Source organism: Cibotium barometz, chromosome 21, assembly GCF_041138505.1.
Source record: "Cibotium barometz isolate CiBa-2024 chromosome 21, ASM4113850v1, whole genome shotgun sequence".
In the NCBI taxonomy this organism is placed as follows: domain Eukaryota; kingdom Viridiplantae; phylum Streptophyta; class Polypodiopsida; order Cyatheales; family Cibotiaceae; genus Cibotium; species Cibotium barometz.
The window spans coordinates 8,718,535-8,724,935 of record NC_141066.1 but is presented as its reverse complement, the minus strand read 5'-3'; positions in this window follow the sequence as shown (position 1 = coordinate 8,724,935).

Sequence of the window (6,401 nt, the reverse complement as noted above, 5' to 3'; positions counted from 1 at the left end):
TCTCTCTCTCTCTCTCTCTCTCTCTCTCTCTCTCTCTCTCTTATAATGGCTAGATAGGATAGAACTACACACCCATTGTGGCTAGAGAGGACAGGGGACATCATGGGAAGTTGGCCCAAATTAATCATTACTGATACCATAAACTAAACATGCATGCAATCCAGTGTTATCCACAATGGCTCTCTCTCTCTCTCTCTCTCTCTCTCTCTCTCTCTCTCTCTCAACAACAAGGTGAATGCATTGTGCACCACAACAAGGTGTTGAGGTGCAATACGACCCATGTAATGGGCCACATAGCATCTCTTCCAAAACCCTCGCATGTTCCACCTTTATGTTGAGCCCAAGAATCTAAAGAGACTATATGCTGCACACAAGAAAGAGGATTAGTGGAATTCTAGTAGTATTATCAATTATATTTATTAGATTCATACATAATTTATCTTACCGTGTGTTTGAAATCAGAGCTACCCACCTCACGCTTGCAAATGTCAATGGAGGACTTGTGTTCCTCCAACGACACTAATGTAGCATCCTCAGAATCTCTGGTCGACGCGAAAATTGTTCTTGAGGATTTCGAAACTCCTCCTCAGTCACAAGGCTTTGATCAGCCCCTCTGTAATTGTTGCTGATTTCAGAATCATCATCGACTCATGCACACCACCCTCCTGCACCAGAAAAAGCCCTTGTTGCAAAGCCTCCGAGCCCTTATTATCGATGGGAAATTCATCATTCACAGCTAGCAAGGAGAGGCACTCGGCTTGGTTGAGCTTGTAGACCTTTTGTAGGTCATGTAAAAAGAGAAATTCCTCCCCTTCAATCACCACAAAGCTTACTAAGCTCAAGCTCCGGCATCTCATATGTAACCTCCTTTCTCTTGCCCACAACATTTCGTACATCTAGGGTACCCTCTATAGGCCCCTCCCCCACCTCTTCTCCAAAATTGTTGTTGTTGAGGCACTTGTCTCTCTGGAGTATGGCACCAATTCCTTTGAGAAGGATGCTTCACCAGATTGAGGTGCCTCAATTCGGAGGAGGAGATCTTTGGCCATAACAGCCTCAACAATCTGGTTGAGGACTTCAGGTTTAGGATCCTCCTCCTTAACTTGTACCTTGCCTCTAATTGATACATCCTCCACCTCTACCGCTTCATCAGAGTCTTGCTTGTTAACAATCCAAAATTGGGATTGATCATGGTGATAGACACAAGATTAAGCATAGATTAAGGTGGATTAAACCACACTAAGAACTCCATAAGAGAGAGAGAGAGAGATTGCACACTCAACACTTGATCTCTATTGTTTTATTGCATTCACAACATGAACCATACAATGATATAGGCCCTCTAGCCTTGTCCCACTTTACATGTCATCATCCATGTGGCAACTCCTTTTCCACTCTTTTGGTCAACACACACACCATTCAATATTACATGTGGCATTCTTATCTTGCCACAATATCTTGCACCTCTAGGTTGCTTTCCCACACATACACACAACACCGCGATTACATCTCTCAACACCCCCTCTTAATCGAGGTGTTCCACAACTCACCCATCACCCATCAATGTAGCATTGCACAACCGCAATCGCTACCTCTCAACACTCCCCCTCAATGATACATTGGAGTGTCCAACCAATAGCCAAACATGTGCACACGTGTCTACCATCTTAGACACCTAGTCCATTTTAAGCCGACTCGCTCACAGCGGAACCACTGAGTCTGATTTGAACATGGAAGCTCGGGTGGGAACCAACCCATGCGCATGCACCTCACATGTGCATCGCTCATGCACACATCATGACAACCATTTCGAGCTTCTTGGTGAGCTCGGGCATGGTTACCCTCATACCATGGGTGAATAAACATCTCGTTTTGAGCTTTAAGCTCGGGTACGATTACCCATCTCATAATCATGGGTGAAAAATACAATCATTTTGTTATAAGGCACTAGGGAGAGAGGCACCGCAAATCTCAAGTTGCCTTCACCCATCACGAACATGATGCCCAAAACATGCCTTTTTTAAAGGCTTATAACACATGCATGGGAACACCCCTTGTCAAAGTTTTTTTTTTTAAAAAAACTTTAAAGGTTTTTTCCTTTTGAAAAAAAATAATTTTCTACTGACAAATTTGCAAACTCCAATGTGGCTACTCTCTGCACCACTGAGCTGGTGTGGCGCCTGTCTCAAAATCGCTAGGGCCTGTGAGCTACTTGTCTTCTTGCATTGATGGCCAGCCTTCACACACACGCCATAGTTGGCTTTTTCTTGATATAGGTCTTCGTCTTCTATCCTGAGCACATCGTATAGAGATAACGTTGTCCATAGACTCTTGTATCTACTACTCCATATGCTTCCACTTCAGTTGTTGCATCAATAGACCTGTTGCATCACCAGCTCTTGCTCTGTTGACTATATCTTTCTTTGTATTTTCTTGAGTAGCACCATAGCTATAATCTTGCATTGCCATCTTCTTTTGCAGCCTTGCTTTGCTCTTGTGCATGTTGTTTGTAAGATATGGAAAGTATCGCTAGCTTGGTGCGGACGGCCACGACTCTGTGGTTTGTAAGTGGCCTGTCACCAGCATTCGCTCCACTCTGTGTTGCTTGCCTACTGTCACAGTGGCATAGAAGCAGATATGCAATAGAACAGCAATACCCCTATGGCTAACACATTCCAGGAGAGACAATCCAGCGTCCTCTATCTCTCGTAGTCTTCTTCAGCCTGCCTTTCTTCTAATCTGAGCTCGCCATCTTCTTCAGCCTGCCTTTCTTCTAATCTAAGCTCGCCATGCGTACTTTGATCAGCTCCTCTAGCTTCTTCTTCAAGTTGCTTATTCTGCCCATACTTGCAACCTTCTTGTTGCAACTAGATTTGCCTCTTCATACCTCCAAAGTGAGGTTTTCGTAGCTACCGTTATGGCCAATATGAGGTCTATGTGTAGCTTCTTTTGCTACTACACTTGCCTTTGTAAACCTCCCTAGTGAGGTTACCCACAGCCATCAACATGGCCTTTGAAAGCTCACAAATGAGCTCCGTGTTGCATGCTCTTCCCATTTGCATACAAACTTCAAGGGTGCCTTCTTCAAAGTGGTTTCTCACAAGAAACCAAGGTGCAAAAAACTTTGTGAAGACTCCTCCATTTTCTCCACCACAAATGAGTGCATCCCACTCTTGATGCACACACATGGACTCCATCTTGAGTCTCAAACCTTGCTTGCTTCAACCAACCAAAACATGCACCTTAAAACATGCTCTTTGCCCAAATACAAGAGCCATGGGATCCACATATCCCAACAACCAACAACCCTTCAACATTGAGCATTTTTCCATGCTCAAAACAAAAACTTTGAGGCAAAACTTTACAAAACCAACCTTCTTGAGACACCTTTGTCTCCTTGACAGCTTCCTTGTTGATAACGAAGACTCCATAGTCTTCACACTTGCTCTGAAATCTCCATTTTCAGCTTCCATGATGATGAGCAAGATTTCCATGTTGCAAAACTCCCATTTTCAACTCTCTTGGGCAGCTTCTTTGATGTTTAATGAAGACTCCATAGTCTTCATAATGTTGAAATCTTGATTTTTAGCTTCATAGTAGGTAGCTTTGAACTCCTCTCTCAAATGCAAATAGATAACAATAATAGAGTGTACATAATTTTTTTTTAAAAATAAACCATAATAACATGCTTAATCAAACAAACTAACAAACAAGCTAATATACATAATAATCACCATGACCAAGAGCCCAAGTTGGCTCTAATACCATAATTTTTTAAAAAAAATAAACCATAATAACATGCTTAATCAAACAAACTAACAAACAAGCTAATATACATAATAATCACCATGACCAAGAGCCCAAGTTGGCTCTAATACCATGTTAACAATCCAAAAATGGGATTGATCATGGTGATAGACACAAGATTAAGCATAGATTAAGGTGGATTAAACCACACTAAGAACTCCATAAGAGAGAGAGAGATTTTCCACTCTTTTGGTCAACACTCACACACCATTCAATATTACATGTGGCATTCTTATCTTGCCACAATATCTTGCACCTCTAGGTTACTTTCCCACACATACACACAACACCACTATTACATCTCTCAACACCCCCTCTTAATCAAGGTGTTCTACAACTCACCCATCACCCATCAATGTAGCATTGCACAACCGCAATCGTTACCTCTCAACATTGCTCACCAGAAAGGTATATGAAGGTGGAAACCCAAGAGAGAAAATCAAGGCCAATCTTCCCCCTCTAAAGTGCAAGCATCTCCTCCTTGGTGATCTGCTTGTAGTGACCATCAAGGAGCACAATATCTTGGAATTTTTGCAACCTCCTAAGGGCATTCATGTAATTCTTGTTGATATATCATAGGAGATCGCAATCACCATCCTCCTATGGTAGCTTAACAATCAAGGGCCTCACGTACTCCTCCATGTAGTCAAGAGTACCTCTGATAAAGAAAATTTCCTCTCTGTTAGGCCACTTGGTCCTCTTCAAGAACTCGAGAAACCTCTCATATGCCATGTTTGGGTTCATGCTGGAAGGAAGTGATGAATGCTAGAAATGGAGAGATGAGTTCGGGAAAGAGAGAGGAACTTCAAAACAAAGTGTTAGAAAATGAGAGAGGTCCTATATTTATAGACCTCAAAATTAAACATTGGGCATTTTAGACTATAAACATAAGTGACCAGTAAATAACCCCAAATTTATATAAAGATATAAATTAAATCAACAAGACATAACACAAGTGGTCATTCACAAGGAACCATCCACCCCTGATGGTTGTTATGTTGAAGACTTTAAAGACAAGTGCAGGTTGGTTGCAAAAGGCAACAAAGTGGGCTGAATGTTTACGTTGAATGTAGACATGCCTAAAATGTTTACGTTGAATGTAGACATGCCTAAAATGAGTGCTGGGTGATGTTTGCAAATGGTTCAGGAATTGTTACAGACACAGACATTTGGCATAAAAGAATTGGACATGTGAATGTGCAAAGAATGAAGTCTATGCAGACTAAAGGAATTGTGACAGGGCTGCCAAAGTTTAAAGTGGAAGGTATGCAGAGAATATGTGAAGCATGCCAATTTGGAAAGCAAACAAAGCATGTATTTCCACGTAACAAATATGTGAGCAGAAATGCACTAGATGTTGTGCATTCAGATGTATGGGGTCCTACGAAGACCATGTCTATTGGAGGCTGCAGGTATTATGTGACATTCATTAATGACCACACAAGGAAAGTGTGGGTATATTTCATGGAGGAGAAGAGTGAGGTGTTCACTCACTTTTAGAATTTCAGAGTTTTGGTTGAAAAGTAAATAGGGAAATATGTAAAGTACCTAAGGCTAGATGGAGGGGGAGAGTACTTCTCCAATAAGTTCTCTAAATTTTTGAAGAAGAATGGTATTCGGAGACAGTTTACATGCAGACACTCCGCAGCAAAATGGAGTTGCTGAGCGGGAAAATAGGCACATTGCTGAGATTGCACGAGCATTGATGGAAGAGAAGAATATGCCGCACAGCTATTGGGCTGAGGCTGTTTCTACAGCAGTATACATCACAGGACGCCAACTACAGGACTCCATACATGATGTAACTCTAGAGGAGAGGTTTACTGGGGCAAAAAACCTGATTTGTCTCATCTGAAAGTCTTTGGATGCATTGCATATGTGCATGTGCCAGATGAGCTGAGAACTAAGCTGGATCCAAAAGCTGAAAAATGTGTGTTTATTGGATATTCCCTTGAGCAAAAGGGATACAGGTGTTATAACCCTGCTACACGTGAGTTGAGGGTAAGCAGGGATGTTGTCTTTGATGAGATGAGGAGCTGGTATGCTGCTGAAAAAGAAGCTGTTGGGGCTGATGTGAGTGGAAGTGTGGTTGCACAGAATGTAGGTTAACACCATATTGGGGAATATGGGAATTTCTCACAAGTTTGGGACATGTGGTCAAAAGTTTGAATTAACCATAACTTGAACACCACTAATCCAAAATGAGCGCTTTATAGCTCTTTAGATTCCATTTTTCAAGCGCTTTCCAACGATAGGTCATATGATAGGGTTTTGAGAAACTTACAAACATGTTATCCATGTCCCCTTTTTTAAGTATTCAAAAATGGGAATTGGGAAATTCCCAAATTCACTAATATGGTGTTGGTTAGCAATCACAGTCTTTGAGTGGACCAGGAGAGTCCTCATCTAGTGGGTCTGTTGATAGACCATGGAGTGGCAGGCTACGTCATAATACCAGTCCTGCAAATGTGATTACTACATCATGTAAAGGAAAAGAGAAAGTGGTTGAGACCCTTGGTATGCCTGACATTTCTGTAGGGCATTCTCATGTTGATGGAGAGTCTAGTGGCTTAGAGATGAGCCTTGATGAGGAG